Source organism: Lissotriton helveticus, chromosome 9 (genome assembly GCF_964261635.1).
Source record: "Lissotriton helveticus chromosome 9, aLisHel1.1, whole genome shotgun sequence".
NCBI classification, from domain to species: domain Eukaryota; kingdom Metazoa; phylum Chordata; class Amphibia; order Caudata; family Salamandridae; genus Lissotriton; species Lissotriton helveticus.
This window is the reverse complement of record NC_136070.1, coordinates 567,087,439-567,110,502: the sequence shown is the minus strand read 5'-3', so window position 1 is coordinate 567,110,502 and position 23,064 is coordinate 567,087,439. Positions and strand designations below refer to the sequence as shown.

General features: G+C 49.3%; 1 long non-coding RNA gene across 1 annotated transcript in view; it reads right to left on the bottom strand.

Annotated features, from left to right (window-relative positions):
- Positions 1–8,048: 8,048 nt before the first annotated feature.
- LOC144782839 (uncharacterized) overlaps positions 8,049–23,064 on the bottom strand; it is a 58,203-nt gene continuing 43,187 nt past the window's right edge. Inside the window, exon 3 of the long non-coding RNA XR_013601284.1 lies at positions 8,049–8,564. This is a non-coding gene — a long non-coding RNA (uncharacterized LOC144782839). The remainder of the gene's footprint in view (positions 8,565–23,064) is intronic.

Below are 23,064 nucleotides of genomic sequence, written 5' to 3'. Positions count from 1 at the left end.
TTATTTTTCTTTCTTTTACTACAGTCAGAGGTTTTTTGACAGGTGAGCTGTCTGACAATCACTGTCAAACAAAAGGCTGTAAGATGTCAGTATTTTTTCTAACATTTAAATAGCTTGTATATGAATAGTAAAAATATTTCAAAATATATCAGGAATTACTCAAGCACATTTTTCGTAAATGAGAAGGGTGATGTAAACACATTTAAATAGGAGCAAAACAAATCAGAACACTACTTTGTTATGTGCAAATGGCAAACATTGTTTATACACAGTATACTTTTATCAGTATACCTGGATGTCAGTGGGAAATCTTGTGGCGATTTCAATGATAAATCTGCTGATTGCAAATTACAGTGCGATACCACTTCATGCTTTAGTTATGTATTTATTAAAACATAATTTGTGAAATATGCCATCCCCCACCCTGTTGACAATACTGTTAACGAACTAAGAGGCAAGTCGGAGTTCATGTGTGTTAGAAATGGGGATCTCTGGCTGGCTAAGGCTTGGGCCAAAGCCAGGCAGAGACCACCATTCTAGTCAGGGAAAGGGAGTTACACGCCAAAGATAACCCCTGCTCACCCCCTTGGTAGCTTGGCACGAGCAGTCAGGCTTATCCCGGTGGCGATGTGTAAAGCATTTGCGCAACACACACAGTAACAACTTACTAGGCACACCACAAAAGGAACTACACACAAGGTTATATATAAAAATAGCCTTTGTATTATCATAAAACACATTAGATGGTAATCACACAATATACACTGTGCCAACTGGCACGGGCAATATTTACAGGGGATTATTTACACATGGCAGGGCCACTGTCAGAATTAGCACTTGGTCAAGAATAGTAAAAATAGGAACATATCATAATCTCAGGACACAACCAGTAACCACTGGCAAACTCAATACTGTAGCCTAAATCATAGCAGGTACAGTATCACATAAGGCGAGATTTCTATTCTGCGCCAACCTCATAAGCGAACATATAGGGTGGACCATAATCTCCTAAACATACAGTGCATTAGGAAAGAAACTTAATAACATAACCTGTCAGCTATGGAAAAAACTCAATTCATGGGGCCCGCCGAATACATTGCTCAATGCCATTATCTCTGTATACTGACACCTGGGCAAGAGTCAAGCTGGGTGACGGGTTGAGCACCACCGCAAGCATCTACACTCATAGTGGCCTGAAACAAGGCTACGTCCTTGCCCCCAGCCTTTTCAATCTGGTTTTTATCTGACATTGCTCCATATATAGAAAAATCAGACTGTCATCCCCGAAACTGGCAAACGAACCAGTTGCTATCTTACAATACGCGGACCATATAGTCTTGCTGAGTCAAACCCCAGTTGGGTTACAGAGATCAATAAATAATCTAGTAGCCTACTTGGACAAGGAATAGCTAGAGCTAAACAAAGAAAAAACAAATATCGTCCGCTTGGTTGACAGCAAAAAATCAAAGTTTAAATGGACGGTCAAAGGGGCTAACGTTGAAGAAAACAGCTCATACAAATATCTGGGCATAATAATTGGGCAGGGTGCGACTCACAAAGAACATAAACTGGCACTCAAAGCTAAGGCACAATCATTGATGTACGCTTACAGAATGATCCGTAAAAAAATGGACTGCCCGTACCATTCCCATTTGTTAAATGTGATGGACGCCCTAATCCAACCCAGCTTGTCTTACGGTTTGGCTCCTTGGTGCGTCAAAGACTCGCATCTGCTGAATGAGTTGCAGTCAAAAATTTACAAAGCTGTTTTCGATCTGCCGAAATGTGCCTCGCCCGCCCAGGTCAGACTGGAATTCGGCCTCCAGCATCAGAAGTACAGGGGAATGAGCACCTTTATAAAACTATGTCACACATTCCGCTCCTCTGACCCGTGCACTTTGAACAGCTTATGCTGGGACGAAATCAAGTCTGAGAGGGAGCTTGAAACGCCAAATTCCTGGGGTAGCTTCCTGAGCAACTCTCTGGTCAAGTTGGATCTACAATCAATATGGGACAAAGGGATGGAAAGAGGAACTTTCATCAAAACAATCAACGTCGCAGCCAAAAACAAATCTTTACTGGAGGACAAAATGGCGCTCACAAAGAGGCGGCATGGGTGGACAGTTATAAACTCGTATAGGTTTTCAAAGCCACAAGCTTATCTATCCGTCCATTTTAGCTCCTACTTAAAAATGTGCTTCATAAAGTTTAGAATGGGCGTGCATGACTCTAAGGACCTATACCCCTCATGGAAACCAGCTTTTAATTCAGAATCCTGTCGACTATGTGGATTAAAAAATGAAACCCTAATCCATTTACTATGTGCCTGTCCAGCCATTCAAGTCCAAAGGAGACAATATCTGAAATCTATTTTTAAAGAATTGAACATTCGGTCCAGCAGGCAAGCAGTGATACGCTGGCTGGAGGGCTCGTGGTGTATCCTGGCTTGCCGAGGAGTTAAATTCATGAAACTTGTCAATACTCTCCTATTGCAAGCTGACGTAGAGTAAATATAAGTTCACGTTAAATTTCCCCAATACCTCTCAAGGGGTACATCATGTTCAAATCTGCTACTTGAGTTTTAAAATTGTTAAAACAATTTTAATAATTGATTTTTATTGCCACGCACCTTTTGTAATATAAAACAGTGATGTACATTGATCATTTTTATTGCACGATAATGACATTCGTCTATGCAGCTTTTTTATTGCTTTCTTCGGAGCGGTTTGTAATGGTTTTAATTAATCACACAATACAAATTTTGACTTTGAACAAGTAGTAGGGAATAATCACACAATACAAATTTTGACTTTGAACAAGTAGTAGGGAATAAATCCAACCTAGACCATAGTAGAGGAATAAACATCAGACAAGAGGTAAAACCTAATAAGCATTAAAAGCACATCTATAAGCATAAATCAAGGTGCATAACACATACTATAAACATCACATTTCCTAGCACCTATATAACTCACACTAGGGCCTTATGCCCCATAAACCTAATAGTCCCCAGGGCCAACTGGCCATCCCTAAGGGGCTCAAATGCCCTCTGTCTAGAGTCAGGGCGCGCTGCCAATGCAGCGACGGTCACGGGGGGCGCACTTGGCGCAAACCTAAACGTGTCAGCTGCCCACTACTTGCTGGGCAGCTGGGAGTCTCAAAAGCATGCCTAAACGCAGCTGTGCAGGCAGAGATGGGTCAAATGAGTGTGTCTCAGTCCTGGGTTCAACATGTCCCCTAACAATAGAAGGAAAACCTAAACGGTGCAGCTGCCCACTAATTGCTGGGCAGCTGAGAAAGTTAGAAAATGCGGCAGGGGCTCTCAATGGCCCTCAGGACAAAAATGTGCAAACGTGGGAGCCCTCTAGGCTCTACAAATAACAATGTGCCTGGGAGCACTCTGGCTCCTGGAATAATGTTGGTAACTGATGGAGCCGCCAAGGCTCTTTAGCACAAATTATGCCCCCTAATAACTCATGGGCCCCTCTAGGCCCGGGTAAATAAATGTGGCCACACGTTGGCGCCACCTAGGCTCAGGGAGCAATGGGGGCGAGAAATGCGGGCATGGCCATGGGGTCCCTCTTGAATCTGAACAAATCATGCCCATCGTTGCAGCTCACGGGGAGCTGTGCACCAATAAGGCCCCCGGGCGTTGGAGCCACATTGGCTCTGGAAATAAACTCCCCCCCCCCTTCTCTTAGGAGCGGTCGCGCAACGCAGCCGTACCCCCCTGCCCAGCCATCACTCACTGGGTTCAACAGGGGGGACTCCGCTAGCTAGTCTCTACTTCGTGGCACTCTGCGCTGCTCGGAGACACGGGGCAGCCCGAGGGCCCCCCACCTCTCATCGGGGACTCTCTCCGTGTGTGCTTCGCTGCCCGGGGCAGCCTCGCTCTTCACCCGGGCCCCCTCCTGGGACCCGGACTCTTTGCCAACACGCGGGGAGGCGGGGTAGCCTTCCGTCCTCTCCCGGATACAGTCAAACTTCTCTCCGGCCGCAAGCTCTCCCGTTTCTAGGCAATGCCCCGCGCTGGGTCCAATCCCAGCCCGGCGCTGCCAGTGACATCACGGGGGTGTTCCCGGGCCAGCTGGGACTTCGCTTCGGCCGCAAGAGGGGTAGGCTCCCTCGCGGTTAACAATACAAATGGAAGGGGGCCACAACGCGGGATGACACTCGAGCGTAAAGGCTTGAATAAGCGGGCAAAGTCACGGGGTGGGCACCCGTGCAATTAAGACATAAAAACATGGCCATAAAGCAGGGTGGGCACCTGCTTCCAAATATTAAAATAAGCGGGGTGGGCACCCGCCATGAAGGGGCCACGGGGGGAATCCCTAAGCTGGGGATTCCCTCTTACAGGGCCACAAGGAAAATGAGCACAGCGCTCCCAGGGCGCTAAAGGTTGCAGCAAAGTCCTGGAGAGTTTAAGGGCAAAAGTCAAAAGGGTTCTAGGGAAAGGAGAAGTCCCCCAGTCATCCTCAGGCAAGACAGGGGGTCCCCAAGAAGTCCTCCAGGCATCCAGGGGCAGGGCCCAGGGAGGTAAGCCGTCCCCTGATCCCCCAGCAGCAGCACGCCCCTGGCAGATTCCAGTCCAAGACAAGAACATTTTTCATGGAGTCACAGCCCCTTTTTATGTCTACAAAGGTGCAGGAAAAGGGCGAACCAGATGCAACTGGTTCTGGAGCACTTTGTTTTGCTCAGCTCCCCTCTCTATTCACAAGACATGCCAGGGACATCAGACACACCACTGGGGGTGGAGCCAGCATTGTGGAGGGAAGGCCCAGCCCTATTCAGGTCCCAGGTGCACTCCTCCCTCCCATCAACATGCAGATCTCTCCATTCATCACAGGGGCAGACCCATCCTGACTCCTGGAGCCAGGCACACCAGCCAGCTCCAGCCAATCACAAGCCAGACAGTCAATTCACATTTACTGCACAGACAGGCCAACTTCTAAAAGTGGCACTTCCACACTAGACACATTAAATCCGCGCACACCACGTAGCATCTAATCTCACGAGTTCGCACATACCAAACTCACCCGTGCACTCCCCACACATCAGGAACTACCATGGACACACATATCCCCCATGCATTCCTATGGGAGGGCAGGCCAATCTCACTACACACACTTAGAGAGCGCACACACTTTACACTGGGCCACAGTGCTAAAGTGCGCAGAGGCCTAAAATCACTACCACCATGCCAGAGGCTAAAAGCAAACAGTCTAGGGGTGAACCTGAAAAAAAGGCTCAAGTCCAACAATGTGTATACTATATGTGGCTAGATTTGTATTATAAATGGAGCAAAAGTTCAGTTTCTCAAATCAAACAAAATTATTTTTTGGACAGCAGACATGCTGAACTTGCACATTTGAAGGTGCTCTCATATTGGATAATTAAGAAAACAGTGGCTCAGTAAATTAAAATATTTGCCCAGGATCACATCATTTGAAACCAGTTTAGGGGTCAAGAGCATTGCAATTAGGTCAAATAGATTTTTTATGTCACTAGACTTGCAGGTCTAGTAACATTTTTATGATTTTTAGGTCTCGCCTGTCGATGCGCATGCGCATCGAGCAAGGCGAGAGTATTGGGACTTATCCACTCTTTATCCACACTGCAAGGAATCGTGGCGATTCCTTGCAGTGCCCGTGACTTTTAAGCTCAATGCGCATGCGCATTGAGCTTAAAAGCGCGTGCACGTCCGTCTTTGTTTACCCGCTCCGCCCCCTCCCCGCCGTGTCGCATTTCTCCTCCCCCCTCCCCTCTCTTCCCTCCGTCTTGTTTATTTTACCCGCTCCGCCCCCTCCCCTTCCCGCGGTGTCGCATTTCTCCTCCCCCCTCCCCTCTCTTCCCTCCGTCTTGTTTTTATTTTATTATTTTGCCCAGCGCACACAGCGTCCGATTAACAACATATGTCACTTCTCTTTTTTATTCATTATTGTTTTTATCGTGGCTTACACTATCTCTTACGCACATAACTTTATTATACACAGCACTCGCGCAACGCCGTTTCCGGATCTAAACACGCCCCCTTGCATCACACGCTGATTCGACTCCCAACAGCAGACACGGAGTCGCAGGCCAGCAGCCACGAGTGCAGAACCACTAGTTGGCGAATAGGTAAGCGCATAAAATTACCCCTCCTTAAGTCGCAGCACATCACCGTAGTTGCATTTAACATTTGTGATTTCTTAGCTCAGAGGTTTCTACCAGAGGTGACAGCGGAACCATTATTTATTAGGTTAAAAGAGTTTAAGACATTTCTTTAAGACATTAGTCCCTTTTTAGGGTCCATTTTCAGCGGCAGTGTGAGACCATCTCCTACAGGATTTTAAATTGCAGAATGGGGTCAGTGCATCCCATTTACTTACAACTTATTTACTTCTGAACAGCAAGGCGCGCATAACATAAGCGCGTTATTTTCACTGCAACGCTTGTTATTCACTGCGGGCTGGAGGGAGTGAGTCTCTGTCCCGGGCCCCTGCCAGGGGCCCCTGCAGAGCTGCTCTGTCGCAAGAAACGCCTTGGAAACTTAGCGCCACTCATCAGGATTCATCGAGTGCGTGTGATTGGTGTCTCTCTGCCTCGTGTGCCTTCTCTCTCTCTCACGTACATCTCTCTCCCCTCCCCCCAGATCTCATCCTCCTTAAGGGCCCGCCCCCTCAACGGTGACTCACCTAGCAGGCATCCAGCTAATGAAACTGCTGGAGTTTAAAGGGCTCCTACCTGCTCCAGCAGACCCCGGTCATGTGACATGGGGGTGGGGGCGCAACGCCCCCCCCACCCCCCATGTGGGGGAACACCCAATGTACTGTAACCCGACCGACCCACTCCATTCTTATCTGCACGAGCCTCCTCGTGCGCAGCCTGGTTCCCCGCCTTAACCTTGTAATTAGACGCTTTGCTGCCCTTCCTTAAGCCACCAAAACGAGGCCCCCCATACCCCGCCACTCTCTTCGCTCCCACTCCTGTGCTTTTTCTCCCTCTAACCTGCCTCCGAAATTGAAGCGTTTTTATGCCCCCCACCCTCCCCCCGTTGCGTCTCTCCAGGCCAAATTCCTCTTCGTCAGTACTCTGGGAGACAACTCCTAAGCTGAGGCTCCTGCAGCAGCCCCCCGCCACTCGCGCTCGCCCCTCGTGCGCCTTTGTCTACCCTTTAACCCGACTCCCCATTGAAACCTTCTTCCTGATACTCGGTGCGTCACCCCATGCCAAATACCTGGTTTGTTTTACTCCGAGAAGAGTAAATCATCTGCGCAGGATCACAGGATGTTGAGCCACTCCCAAGTCGGCAGCTCTGTGCATAGGCCACATCACTTTCCCTATGGTCCCCACTATAGCCTACGGTTGCCTAGCGGGCCCCATTGACTAACTTGCGTCTTCTGTGATCCTGTCCGCCCTCCGAGCTTAGCCTGCCACTCACGAATTGCAATTTTCTAACAACCATTGAGCCAGCCCCAGACAAAACACTTTCAACCCTCCTATCCTCACACATCATTAACCTACCCTCCCGCATATTGCTCCACTCCTGCTGCCATATGAACCATCGCGCTGGGGGCAATGCAGTCCTCCATGCGCACTGCTGCTAGGCCCGCAAGGTGGTACCTGGGCTAAACATTGGGTGTAGCCACACCCTATTGTAATTGTATACCACTCTTCACCCTCACTCACCCTCACTCACCCTCAACCCCTCACTCACCCTCACTCACCCACCCTCAACCCCTCACCCTCACCCACCCTCAACCCCTCACCCTAACTCACTCACCCTCACCCTCACTCACCCTCAACCCCTCACTCACCCTCACTCACCCTCACCCTCACTCACCCTCAACCCCTCACCCTCAACCCCTCACCCTCACACAGTGCAATAGGTCTCGGAGCATTTGAGTTAGAGCTTTTAGATTTGTTTATGGCTTTTTTTATTTGTAATTCTTTAGCATTGGCTACAGGAAACAAAAATGCTAAAGATTTACAAAAAAAAACCATAAACAATTCTAAAAGCACTAACTCTAATGCTGCGAGACCTATTGCATTTCCAATGCTTGTTCAACTTCTGCTTTTGTAGGCATTTAAGGTAGAAACAGTAAAAGCAGGACACTTGTCTACAATGCCCGGTTGTCAGCAATATTGTCCAGTCTCTTTATTTAGTGTGGCACATACTGAATGGTCTTATGCATGATCCAGCACCAAAAGGAAAGTGATCAGCCTCAAGAAATGGCAACTAAAGACATGAAGCCAGAAGACTCTCTCCCAGTAATCCACAACCTTTGACTCGAGGCTAACTCTGCTTTACAAATAAGTGCGTTGTGGTTGGTTCACCACAACAAAAACACATTGGCCACATGAGACATACAGCATCACTGAGAACAGAAGGAGAATAGCACTTTGTTTCCAGATGTAGGATATTCTCTTCCCAAAGACCATCCTCTCTCAAATCTCAGCTGTGATGGTGGCTACAGCTGGCAGTCCTCTGTGTGCTTCCCAATACTCTGAAGGTTGCAGGAAGTAGTCTAGCATTGTGCTAGGTGGTCCAGATACAGCTGTTACTTGCTGGTAAATTTCACCTGAAAAAATAGAAGAGGTGTGTGAAACACAATCTATGATTATATATATATATATATATCCATACCTCCATACCATCTAATTTCTGTTCGAATTACAGGCACGCTCTGGCACACAGAGGACAGGGTTAGGATTGATAAAGTTGGCACTTGAATAAAACTTTAATCTCAGACTATGTTGGAGAAGGGACCCACCTTGATGACAGCGACTGCTGATGCATAAGATACAGGAAATGGGTTGAAAAGGTGGTGCTATGATACCCTGGTGGCAGATTCAATTGAGTAATTCAACCGTTTCAGATACAATGTTTTTTTCATACTTCCAACGTTACCACTTTTTCCAAAAAGTTCTACACCCAAGAGATGTGCTGACTTCCAATAGCCGCTAAGCTTACTATCGGAATTGGTAAATGGTACCAGCAACTTTAGATATGATCAAGATTTCCACCGGATGTAGGAGCGAAGCTTCTACTTGGAATCAATACAATTAGTGGGCCTCTAAAGCCATTTGAGGAGACAACTTCAAAAGAATAGCTTTTCTCTCAAAATAGATGTTGTACTATATGCAATCTCGCTTAAATAAAATGTTTCCATCAGCATTCGAGCTATGCTTTAGATGTGGCCTAGCTAAAGGCGATTGGCTACATGTATGTTTTACCTGCCCAGTTTTAAATAATTTTTGGAATTCTGTGTTTTAATGGATCAGCGTAACAGTCAAGGTCCAGTAACACCTGATCCTTGGGGAGCCCTTTTTGGGATATGTAATTCAGTGTACGTCAAAACCAGTTATTTATCATTGCATCCTTCATGGCTAAATACTTGATTCTCCAAAAATGGAAAACAATTGAAGTTCCTTCCTATGAGGGTTGGGTACATAAGATACAACCTGTGAGAAGTTGGCCTGATGTGCAGTGCTCACTATTCTAGTGATCACTATATATCAGTCCAAACAACCCTTATTGATGATTGGTTGTAAGTCAACCTTATAGACCAGCTATCCTAGTAGCATGGATACGAGCAGTCTAAGGCTAAGACTCTAGAGGGCGTGTTAAGCCAGCTGTTTTACCATCACATTACCCCTTGAACACCCAGTGAAAGGACACCACACAAGTGTTATGAAAATAAACAATGTATTTATTAGAATCACAACAACCCTGTACTCTTTATGAGGACAGGGTGCTAAGCACACAACAAAACTCTTACGAAAATACTTTTAAGTTAGCACGTTACACAAATGCCCGAGGGGCACGAAAAAACCATATACGCTAAAAGTGGAATGCGAATTACTAGCAGGTAAGTAACAGTTCTAATAGGCTTTGGAATCGCTAGGACTGGACTAGGGAATCGTTAGATTACTACTAGGAGGCCTAGGGGACTCGGGTGCAGAGTGTGCACTCTCACGCGGGATGCGGGACAAAGTCTATGGAAGCTAGAATTCACAAAGTTAGTGTTCACGGGCGAACCCGACCTGGTAGGGAGAAAATGACAGTGGATCCTGACCCTTGGATAGTGAGGCTATGCTGGGACACCGGAGTGCCGAAGTTACCTAGCCCAGGGGCTGCAGCTGCATAGGTCTGAAAAGACGTCGGGGATCTCGTTGCCGGACCAGGAGCCTGGAAGGAAGAAGTTGCTGGCAGGCGACCAGTGAAGGAAAGTTCGATGGATCCAAGCCTGGACCAAGGAAGAAGAAAACCTGAAAGCAGAGGGGACCAAGTTCTTGAATCACTAGCCAGTGATTAAGTGGGCACCAGGATGGCACCGGGCGAAGTCACCGCAGTCAGGTGAGTGGGCGCTGCTGGGCTCTGCAGTCTCTCGGACCAGGAGGCGTTGTCGGCGACCAGGATGGAGGTGCGAGCTGTCCCACGAAGGATGAAGTCGTTGGCGTCGAAGTTACCCAGGATTGGGCAACAAGCCTTGGCTAATTCAAGCCCACGCGGTGGACTCAAAATGGCGTCTTGAGTGGACCAGGAGGGTCCAGGGTGCTCCTCTTCGGGAAGGGAGCAAGGGCCAGTCTGGAGCAACCAGACCAGCAGCAGAAATGTCGTCGGGCGTCGTCAGGAAGGCCACAAGCCAACGGGCTAGTAGCCAAACAACGCGGTGAGCAGCGGAAAGCAGAAGGGCCCCACGCAGATCGTGGAGATGCTGGGGGGCTGCACTTCGGAGCTGGAGCTGCTCAGAGTCGGGGCTTCTCGGACCCCAAAGCACTCACCAGTAGATTACTCGGCGGGCTTGCTGGAAAGAAGTCGTGCAGTCTTGCAGATGGCCGGTCCCTTGAGGTCTCGTCGCACCCACGGTTCTCAGCTGGGCTGTAGAGGTGGGTAGAGGTCAGAGGTGCCAGGGAAGCCGGTTCTCGTCGAGCTGGGCAGTCGGATTCCGGAGGAAGGACTTACAGCAGACCGCAGTGTTCTTAGATGGTGCCTGCGGATGCAGGGTGACTACTCCTTAGTCACAAGGGAGAAATCTTAGGAAGAAGTCTTGAGTTCCTTTCGCAGAAAGTAGTTTCAGGATTCAAAGATGATCTGATTTGGAAGGGGGCCAGTCTCTACCTTTATCCTGTAAAAAGGGGCTGGCACGCGACTAAGTCCTGCCCTATGGGTGGGACTAGGAGGGGGGTGGTTACACCCACTTCCTTGGCGGGCTTTTCCCCAGCACAGGGTCTGGAGTGACCCTGGAACTGGTCCCAGCCAGCCTATGCACAGTGAGCACCGGGGTGCCACGTGCAGTCACCTTCCTCTAAAGCCCTGCCTACCTACAATACACAAAACCCTGTCTGGGACGGTGCTGGCACCGCCCCTGGCAGGAAACCCTTTGTCCTTATCTCCTGCTCTGGGAGGACTCCCAGCAGCAGGAGGGCAGACTTGTGTCTCGGTGGCAGCATCCATTTTGTGGATGCTAAGGCTCTGTCTGACTTTTAACCGGGTTATAGGTTACAGGCATGTCGTGTCCCTCTAGAAGGGTGGAATGCTAACCCCGTCGCCAGAATTGGCGAGGGGTTAGTATTCCAATTCGTATGACACCTTACTCGACATGTTTTGATAAAGCGATACCAGAGTTGGCACATAACCGCGAGGATTATAATGCACTTAAGAGTATATGGTATGCGATATCATGGAAACGGCTAAGGGATGGATCCCGAAAGCCGCAGACAGGCTCAGCTCATGCTAGAGCACCATCTCACACGATTCCAAGCACTCTGCCTTCAGGATTGTTAAGGCCTGCCATAGGAGTGACTGATAGGAGATCTGTGTGTCCATTTTAGGGTTAGATATAGGTATACTATATCTAAAGCAAAGGGTGATTACACCACCTTGCCCCAGCTGTCAAGCAGCCAGTTGTGTCAGATTTGGATGGCCAGCCAGGGGTGGCATAATACATGCTGCAGCCCCTGGTAGGCCCTGGGTACACCTATGCCCTGGGTACCTAGGGTACACTGTACAGGGACTGATAAGGTGGCTCAGTATCCAATGTAGATATGTACCTAAGGTACATGGAATCCATTTTACAGAGAGAGCAGTGGGCCTGAGGTCCTGAACAGCAGGGCCTCAGGTCAACTAAGTCAGAAAACCAGCAAAACACCAGGCAAAAAGTTGGGGGCAACCATAGTCAGGGGTCAACCTTCCTACACAACCGGTGAAAGCAAGGGGAAAAGTCCTATGCTTTACGAGTAAGGGGCCTTAGCAAAATTTCAGAAAATCTCGGAGGGGGGAGAATTGCGGTCATTCTGAAAAAATAAATAAATACAATTTTTTTCAAATCGATAGAAGAGATATATGCATGAGGATAACTAACAAATGTATGCTTGGCGAGAATGGAAGAATTAACTATGTATCAACATGAGAACGGTATTAGGACCAGATGTATCACGATTTTTCCTATCAAACGGGCTGATTCGCAGAATCAGCCCGTTTGCGAACGAGAAAAAGCCATTTGGGATGTATCATCCCAAAAGACATTTGCAAATAGGTAATTGCAATTTTTGCGATTACCTGTTTTGCAAATGCATTGCAGGAAGCAAGAAAAAATTGCGACCTGGCTTTTAGGAATCGTAAATTACCACCAACTTCTAGTTAGTGGTAATTTGCAAATTCCTTAAAAAGTGCACTTTTCTAAGTCGCATGTGGCGCACATACATGACCTTAGGGCATGTCTGTGCACCACATGTGCACACATGAATATTTCAGGGGTGCAACAGGGTGTCCTTTTGGCACCCTTGCAATTGAATGCGCAATTTGCAAGTACCTATTTTGTACTCGCAAATTGCGAATGCAAGCCTATTCATTCCTATGGGCCTCTAGGCACGTAGGAATGAATGGGAAGGTATTCCTTAATAGTGAATCGTAATTTGCGATTCGCTATTAAGGAATATGAAGGATTCGCAATGTTTTTTGCAAATTCTACACACATTGCATTTTGCAATTCTTAAATAGCGAATTGGTAAAATTTGCTATTTAAGAATCGAAAAAGCAATTCTGGATTCATCTGGCTTATCTTAAGCTCTAGCTTAACCGTCAAAATTTGGAAGGGGGAGAAATAGCATCAACCTACTCAAGTGAAAAAGAAGCTATATATGATGTATTTGCTTTTGCTCACTGCTTATCTGCTTTCATACAACTATGTACATATCTAGCCCAATCGGAAGCATGAATTGTAGTGTATTGATGCTCATTTCTACTTGCTCAAAATAATTTGGCAGTTGCCACTCTGAAGAGGCATCTGGCTACTCTAGCTGCCTTTTTGTATCAAGACCAGCCTTTTAGGGGCATGGCTTAGGAGCCAATGCGGATGGTTGCAAGAGCTGAGAGCTCCGCGCCAACCCAGACATTTCTCCTGGCTGGGGGCCGATATCGCCCCTAAAAAGAATATCCACCGCCGTGCTGCACTGTCCTGGAGGTGCCCACGGCAGTTGGTGGTGGACACGTCATCCCTGGGACCTAGACGATGAACCAGAGCGGGACCCCGGCTGCCCAAAATGGCGCTGAGCTGAGGGGAGAAAAGCTGCTCCGAGGCGGAGCACGACGGCCAGATGAGCGGAGGATCGGCTGGCAGAGAAAAGATGCTCCAGCGAAGCAGATCCTCCAGCGGCCCTGGAGGTTTGCCGCAGAACTGACCCTAGAGCGGCGGCTGCCGAGGTGGAACACGGAGGTCCCTCTCTCCCTCCCCCTTCCTCCCAGCGACGTGAGAGGTGATTGGGGCGGCCACAGTAAAAAGGAGCGACGGAGCGGAGCTCCGATGCACAGCGGGGGAGGACTGGGCGCATTATGGCAGAGAACTCCCCTCGAGGGCACTGAGACTCGCGGGAGAAACAAGCAGATTGACGGGAACGCGAGGCCACCATCTTGGGGACTCTAGGGTGCGGTATGAAGGGGGACTGTGCAGCTCCTGGCACAATCACCATTTGAGCCGTAGGTGAGGCCAATAACCAGGAGGCCACTGTGGGAGCGCCCCATACAGGAGTGGACCGGTGGTTAGAAAACCAAGTGTAAGCCCCCAGGATATTTTCACAGGAGCCTGCGGAGCTGGCTGGCACAGCTACTAGAGTGGTGGCAGCGGAGAGTCGGATGAGGAGGCCATAGGGCAGTGAGCGGCCCTTCTGAACCGGATGCCTGAGCTGCCCCTCGGCATAGAAGAGGCACTGGTAGACTCCACTTCTGGCGGCCTGCAGACCGCAGCTTACTCCTGTTAACAAAATGGTACAGCCCTCCAGAGTGGCACTGGGAGGAGGACACGGAGGCTGGGCCCCACAAGATAAGGTCAAGGTGTGGGGATTGTTGCCCTGGACAACAGAGTACATTCGGATGGCATAGTGTGTGCTGGTATGATACTTGACCGGAATCATCAGGCGAGGTTGGCCGCGTTTACTCCTCAAGGTCTTGGCGTATCGGAGGGTGGATCCAGGAGAGGGGCCACTTTGGATTTCAGAAGACGAATGGGTTGCAGCACTTAGTGTACTCGCTACTTGCGGGGAATAGCCAGGGGATACTCCTGCGAACCTTGCAGACTGGGTGGTGACCAACTGCTACTGGGAATTGAGGTGGGGATGTCCCACACCAGGGAACGTCGCACAGAGTACCCGGCGAGAGCGGAGGACTAGAAAAGACTCGGTAGAATTCCGGGAGGACTGTTGGACCTGTGGAAAGGACGATAAGGGGAAAACAGAGGGGCAAGCAGGGGGGTGCACCCCCGGAACATGAAGAGGAAGCGGAAGATGGAGGAGTCGGAATCACAGCCTTAGGGGATGATGCAACAGCAAGTGGAGGTGATCCTGAAGGCCATCTCGGACACTAGAGACGCCCTCCAGCAGGATATAGCACAGGTGTCGTTGGGGCTGGGCCTACTCCGGGCGGACCACGCAAAATTAGCAGACTGGGTGAAACAGACTGAGGCCACCTTGGGAGTCCTGGAACCAGCACACAAGGCCCTGGAGACACAGATGGGAGAGGTGCATCGTCGCTTACAGACTCTGGAGAAGAGAGCTGAGCACGCTGAAGGGCAGAATTGAAGAAATAATGTACGGGTGGTAGGACTGCCGGAAGGTGTGGAAGGAGACAACATGGTGGACTATTGGGAGACCTGGTTGAGTATGGAAGTGGCCCCGGAGGGTTTGTCCCCCTTCTTCACCTTGGAGAGGGCACATAGGGTACCAGCACGTCCTTTGAACCCTGGGAGACCACCCAGGCCAGGTGGCACGCTTGCTCCACTACAAAAATAGAGATCTACTTCTGAATAGGGCACGCTCTGTGGGTCCCTTCGGTGTGAATAATAGTAGTGTGATGCTGTTCCCTGACTATACCTTCGAAGTGCAACGACAGCGGGCCTCATTCCTGGAAGTCAAGAAAGCACTCTGTGCGGAAGGATTGCAAAACTCACTGATGTTCCCGGCGCGACAGAGTGGCCATGGACGGTAAAACATATTTCTTCTACACTCCTAAGGAAGCGTGGGACTGGCTAAAATCCTACTGGTCGGGACGGGGAGAAGATGGCTGCAGCCCCGAGACTGCCGGGGGCGCCGCGCCTCTCCCGGCGTTCTGGTAGAAGGAGGTTCGGTTCTCAGAAGCCAACGATATCTCAGACGGAAAAAGAAAGGATGGTGGTACTTCAAGCAGTGACGGAGATATCTCAGGAGCAGGGATCAGAATCGAAGGGGGCTACTGACACAGAGAAGTGATCGGCAGGGACAGCATCGGAGGATTCGGATGCGGCGACTGTCACCATGCCTCATGTCACACCAGGGACTGCCGATGAGATCGCTGATGCATAGTACAGTAAGACTTTTTCAAGGACTGGAGGGTGCCTTTGCATACTGACAATCCTGTTATGCACAGTGGCGGGTTGGAGGGATGGGGTTCGGGGGGTGTGAGTGGGGAACTGGGGGGGGGACACTGGGGTGGGGATCCCTTAACTCGGGGTACTACAGCAGGAGCTGCGGCTTCAGTGGGAGTGGGGTATGGTGCGAGATGGTCGGGCTCTTCTGAATCAGAGTCACTAGGCCCTTAGACACCCCCCCTTCTTTTGTTTTGGATTTAGCGATTCCTGGTAGCTACTGGGGAGAAAACTTAGTTGTGAGTTTGGATGGGTGCTGATTTGTTAGGACCTGTTCTGGGGCGGGATTGTTGGGGAATGTTATGTGTGTTGTTTGGGGATGTAGGGGCTGCCGGTGTGTCCATTGAAAATGTACAGAGGTTCCGAGAGGTAGAAGATCATTATGGGGACATTGCTTGACTTTAAATGCCTAACGTGGAATGTGAGAGGGATGCGTACAATGGGAAAGCGCCACAGGGTACATGCGTATTTGGTGAGGAGGGGGTGCACATAGCCTTTCTGCAGGAGACCCATATTGATCGTGCGGAGAGTAAGGCACAGCAGCGTCGATGGCGGGGGCAAGTATATTGCACAATTTAATCTGCGTTTGCTAGGGGGGCACTAATATGGGTTAGAGCAGGGGTGGTGCCCTTCCAGATGATCCGCTAATCTGTTGACCCAGAAGGGAGATTTGTGGTGGGGGGGGAGGGGGGGGGACTGAATGGCTTGGATGTAACATTGTGCAGCATATACGCCCCTAATGTCGATCAGATGGCTTTCTTTACTCACCTGTCGGGAAAACTGGCACTGTACTCGATTGGCGCTGTGATACTGGGAGGGGATTTTAACTCAATAGCTTACGTAACTATGGATAGGTCGCATCTGCCGCTGCCGGAAGCACCTGTGCACAGAATATCTAAAGCTAGAAGAGACTGGCAGGAAAGGTGGGGGCTTGTAGACACATGGTGAATGCAACATCTAGAGGACCGTGACTACTACTCCTCAGAATTGCACGAACTGCATGTGCGCTTGGATGCCATATTGTGCTCACCGGACGTGCATGCAAAGGTACTCAATAGTGAATATTTCGCAAGAACAATATCGGATCATAATCCGTTATTACGAACAATTAGCTGGGTTCGGGAGATACCTGTAAAACCAATGTGGCACCTACGACCGGAGGTGCTGGAGGACACGGTCTTCCGTAAGGACATAGGAACGGGAATTGAGCAGTATTTTACGGACAATGAGGGGTCGGCGACGAGTGTAGCGACAGAGTGGGACGCCTTTAAGGTGGTGGTGAGGGGAATGTGCATTGCCAAAATGGCGGGTGTGCAGAGAATGTTGCTGCGTGAGGTTGAATCGGCAGAACACCGCTTGCAGAGAGAGAGCGGCCTGAGAACCCAGAGGCGCAGGAGGAAGTGTCAGGTACCAGGGAGGAGGTGGCGACCCAGATAGAGAGATTACGATGTTATGATTATAGGGGGTACCTAGCACGAGACAAGGCAGGTAAGCTGTTGGCTTGGCTAGCTAATCCGGCACCCCGGGGGACACCTATCCTGGCATTGAATTCACCGTCGGGTACTCCGGTTTGCACTCAGAAAGGGATTAACGATTTGTTTTTGGAGTATTATGATAACTTATATAGATGCCGGTTGAGGGGCACTGATGATGCCCTCGAGGAATTTTTGGCTGATATAACATTGCCACAGCTGGAGGAGGAGCAGGAGGATCTACTAGGGCAGGGCATTACGCTGGGGGAAATACGCGGGGCCATTAAACACATGGCGCGAAACAAAACACTGGGCACAGCTGGCCTATCGAGTTTTTTTTTCGAGTTACATTGATATACTAGCTCCAAGATTGTTGACGGTTTATAAAGAGGCGCGAGCGGAGGGAAGGCTTCCAACCTCAGAGAAGCTATCGTTATCCCGCTTCCGAAACCGGGAAGGGATCCTTTAGACAGATTGCTGTATCGCCCGCTATCTATGCTGACGTCTGATTATAAGATATTAAGCAGAATTCTGGCAACTCGGCTCCTTCCCCATATGGTACATCTGGTGCATCCTGACCAGGCAGGTTTTATCCCGACCCGGAATGCAGCCTCTAATATAAGATGCCTTCTCCCCATATTGGATGCAGATCACAGGAAGTCCCCCGATGCGGTGGTATTATCGGTGGACATAGAAAAGGCATTTGATAGCCTGGAGTAGCCCTATATGTATCGAGTTATGCGTGCATTTGGCCTCGGGGAGGCATTTGTGTGATGGACGGGGTTACTGTTCAGCTCTGCGACAGCAAGGGTGCGGACGGGGATGGTGATGTCCTCCGCCTGCTCCATAGGTCGGGAAACACAACAGGGACGTCCACTGTCGCCTCTGCTGTTTGCGCTGGCCATTAAACAGTTGGCTGTGCATGCTAGAATAGGGCGGCACTACCAGGGACTGGCATTGCGGGGCGACAAACAGCACATATCCCTATACGCTGATGATCTCCTTATTTTCCTGGCCAATACAGATAAAGAATTGGAGGGGGCGACGAACCTGCTGCGAGTGTTTGGAGGGATCTCGGGGTTAACTAGGGAAAGACATGCCTCTTCCCAGTGCTTCAGTCAGCGGCGAGCCCTGCGCAAGTAACGGGAATTCAGTGGGAAGCAGATTGCTTACCCTATCTGGGGGCTAATATAAATCATGCACCTGCTTACTTGCTGGAAGGGAATGTGGGAAGGGCCTTAAGTGTGCTACGGGGAAACCTGGTGTTTTGGAGTGCGCTGCCCCTATCGGTAGCTGGCAGGGTGGCACCCCTGAAGATGCTGGTGCTCCCCGCCTGCTATATTATTTCAGGACATTGCCAATTTGGATACCGGGGGCAACCTTTAGGCAGCTTCGATCCATGATTAGCGTTTTTTATGGGGAAATGGCAGAAGAGTGGCTTTGCCTACAATGATGAGGCCAAGAGCAGATGGGGGCCTGGCGGTGCCAGATTTTGAACTCTTATTTGGCAGCTCAGCTACAATGGTTCACTCAGGTGGTGGCTCAAGAGTTTCGGGCCCAGATGGACCTGAGGGCCGGTGGCTCCCGCGTCACGTGCAATCATTTACAATATTACAGTAACGCTTGTGCCTGGGATTGCTTACCGCTGAGGAGCGGACGTTGAGACAGGGCTGGAACAGATACTAGCGTAGAGCCGGAATTATTCGTCCATATTCCCTGGAGATTCCATTGGGCATGTGTACTGCTCTTCCACATGGGGGGGGGGGAAATCGGGCAGCACTGGCGGAATGGGAGATGCTGGGGGTCCAGGTGATGGGTGATTTGTACGAAGACGGGGTGTTGCTACCTTTCCAGACGCTGCAAGACAGATAAGTTCTGCCGCAAGGGTTTTATTTGTTACATGCAGCCCTGGTCTCGTCGATACAGCGTCATTGGAAGGAAGGGCTTTTAGAACCAAACACCTCTATGGCATGCCAATATGTAGTGATGGCGGCTGGGACGGTCAAGGTGATATATATATATATATATATATATATATATATATATATATACATACACACACGACTGGTTGCAGAAGGCCTGCAGCCACTGCAAGACTTACGAAGAAAGTGGGAGGTGGATCTCTGGAAGGACATACCGGAATAAACGTGGGAGCAATTGATTTGGAGGGCCTGGAAGAGTACTAGGAATGCCAGATTCCAATCAATACACTTTTTTATATTACATAGGGCTTATTCAACCCCGGCCAAGATTAATCGCTATTTTCAAACAGATATCGCCCAGTGCCCATGCTGTCAACTAGAAGGAGCAGAGTTGCATCACAAGTTATGGAGTTGTGGACAGTTAGGGACATATTGGGAAGAGGTGGTGGAGCTGCTTTGTGGAGTTACGGAGCGCCACATAGACACTGATATGGGCACCTGTTTATTGCACTGGTTTCCGCATACCCCAAGAACGAAAATCAGGAGTACGTTTCTGGGCCTACTGCTAGCTAAAAGAGAGATCACGGCCCAATGGAAAGCAAGGCGAGGGCCTAGTATAGGGGAAAAAACCTTTACAGTGCAACTTTTACATCGCACTACCATTACAACGCAGTCATTACATCGCAACTTCCCTTACATTGCATGCCATTACAACGCAACCATTACATCGCATGACACTACAACGCATGTCATTACAACGCAAATTACCCTTACACTATCCAACACTTACCCTACTGTTGCACCCCCTGGAGTTAGAATAGTAATTTTTACCCCTACACTATCCAATATTTACTATAAAAACAATGTAATGGTATGTGTTGTAATGGTAGTATGCGATGTAATGGAATGCGTTGTAAAGGTAGTTTCTTAAAATGCGATGTCGTGTCATGCGATGTAATGGAACGCGTTGTAAAGGATGTTGCGATGTGAAAAATGCGTTGTAAAGGCATGCGTTGTAAAAGTATGCATTGTAACGTCATACAACTAATATAGGGAAATGGAAATTGGGCTCTATCGGGGAGGCACGAGAGGGGACCCCCTTGCTCGGTTAGAGAATAGGGATGGACCTAATAGTTTATCCCCGAGGTGAATGACTGGAGTACTATGAGAAGCACGGGAAGCAGTAGGTACGGTCCCCCAATTATACTGAAACAAGACACGAAGGAACCATTCTGGATATTGAAAAGTGCAATTAAGGACCTGGACACACCGGACGCAGAGGGAGGGGGCTTCATGGCGATGGCTTATTGTTATTAATAGGGTTCACATTGTCACACAGACATTGAGCAGCTCTCAACTTGCCTCTAATAACATATGCGTGAGCACATCGAGAAGTCTGCAGTAAAGGGACTGATAATATATCAAAAATGTAAAGAAATGTTGATTCTTTAGGAGGGAGGGTGGGGGCAATAGGACTTATGATGTACAGTAAAGATGTAAATCATTGCTGTATGATGCCAAGCGCTGTTTTGCAAAATAATAAAAACAGATTTAAAAAAAATAATAAACTAAGACCAGCCTTGCATATTCAGGTCGCCTTTATTGGCACGATTCTTAAAAGGCATTTGTTCCACTGTGGGAATTTAATTTAGTGTTGACTTCCCTCATAACGTCACTGTTTGAGCAGATGCAGTTTGTCCTGCATGCCCACTAACTCTTAAGACTGAGTATCTGGTGGCACTCAACCCACAGGGTTCATCAATTACAGGCTCTGTCACGTTTTCAGTTTGCTTACGAGTGGTATTTCCAGGTTTTTAGTGCCCTTATATGTGAAATTTCAATGCATTATATCAGACATTTTTCTAAAGCAGAATAAAGTAGGGATGTTAGAAAGAACCAATGTTTTTGTTTTGTTATGTAACGTTCTTAAAACACCTAAAACGCTACTGATGTGTTTTGCAAAGTGGTCTTAGTTTAGGGGAGTTATGGGTGGCGGGGGTCGGGCGCGACCATCGTGCAGTTTTGGACGGGGCAGCGCAGGATGGACCCTCGCTGTTCTTGCTCCCCTCGGTGCTTTGCTGCTTCGGGAGAATCACTGGGGTACCGTGGGAGCTGAAAATAAGAAGCTGCGCAGCACGCTCGAGCGCCAGCAAGGAGCGGGAGGGCGCTAATCCAGTTTCCAGAGCAACCGGGCTCTCCGAGGATGGCAGCAAGTCTGTTTGATTCATCCCAGGCGTAGCCAAAAGACCGCAGCGTCTGTCACTTGCAAGCAGCTGAGGAAGAGGAGGCTGCACACGCCGAGCGTCATTTGCTTGGCTCAGACCTGCCAAGCGCAACTCGAGTGCGCGACAATGTCCAACCCGTGGGGGATGTGGACACATTACTAATATGCATCAGAATCACACAGATACTTGGTCAGAACAACATTCTAGCCTGTGCTTGCTGCGTCTCTCTGCAAACAGCTGTGCGTGCATTTTATTAGGCCAAGCCACCTACTAAGGAACAAGAGCGAGAACAGACTGGACCCTAGAAGTGCTAGCTAAAACCACATACAGTTTTTAAATACATATATATTGTATGATCAGCTCTTTGTAGGTTTCGATTTAGTTAAAAAAAAATGGTATTAATAATAATAATAATCCACATTTGTAAAGCGCACAATCACCCGTAAGGGTCTCTAGGCGCTGGGGGCCGTCGGGAAGATTAAGCGAGCTATTGCTCAGAGTCACATGGTGCTGGGCTAACCTGCCGCCGGAGCCGGGGATCGTTCTCCCCCCCCCCCCCCCCCCACGCGTGACCTAAGGGTGTTGGTCACGCTGGGGGGTACTAAATTCATTTGCTGACTTCGAGATCGAGACTAAAGCCTCACTTGCCATTTTGCCCATTTATTTACGTATTTTTATAAAAATTGTATTATTGCCTGATTTTAACTTTTTAATTGTGCAGGACCTTTGTGCACTCTCCCTTTAGCGCTCCTAGCGCTCAGCTCTGCCTTGCTCACGCCGTTCTCTCTCGCCCAGCCTATTCAGGTGCTGGGGCGATAGACGGCTGCCATCCTGGAGGAAGGCAGGGCAGCGCTCTAGTCGCTGGCTGCCTCCTACCCTCCTCAGCCGCCTATAAATGTGCACCAATACCAGACGGCGCAGCGGGCTGGCGCAGCGGGCGCGCCGGATGCGTGCCGAAGTCGCGCCAAAGTCCAGCCCGTCTGCGCCCGTCCGTGCCGGACACGTGCCTAGTGCCACACCCCCTGCTCAAATAGCAAGACTGGTCTACGCGCCTTCATCCCTAAGAGCACTTCGTCCATCAGGAAGTGAGTGTTGTCACAGACATGATCCAGCTACTCACTTTCAGGCGCCCTTTCTCTTTATCTGCCCGTACTGCACCTCTAGGATACAGATTCTCAACACCAAGATCAATACTTCGATTAATGCGACCTCTCCCGCTGCCACTTTTCATTTAGCACTCATTAATGCTCGCTCCATGTGCAGACACAGGCAGGAAATCGCAGATTTAATAACAGATTTTGACCTGGATGCACTGTTCATCACGGAAACATGGACGGATGGTGCATCTGACCCAGATCTGGTTATAGCGGTCCCGAGCGGGTACACGATACATAGGCAGGATAGAATAGGCCAGCGGGGAGGTGGGCTTGCCATTATCGCCAGAGATAATTTGCCAATCAGGACTTCCCCTATACCATCCACCTCATGCGAAGCCATAATGTTCAGTATCAAGTTCACTGCACTTTTCAATTTTAAAGGCGTGCTGATATATCGCCCAACAGGA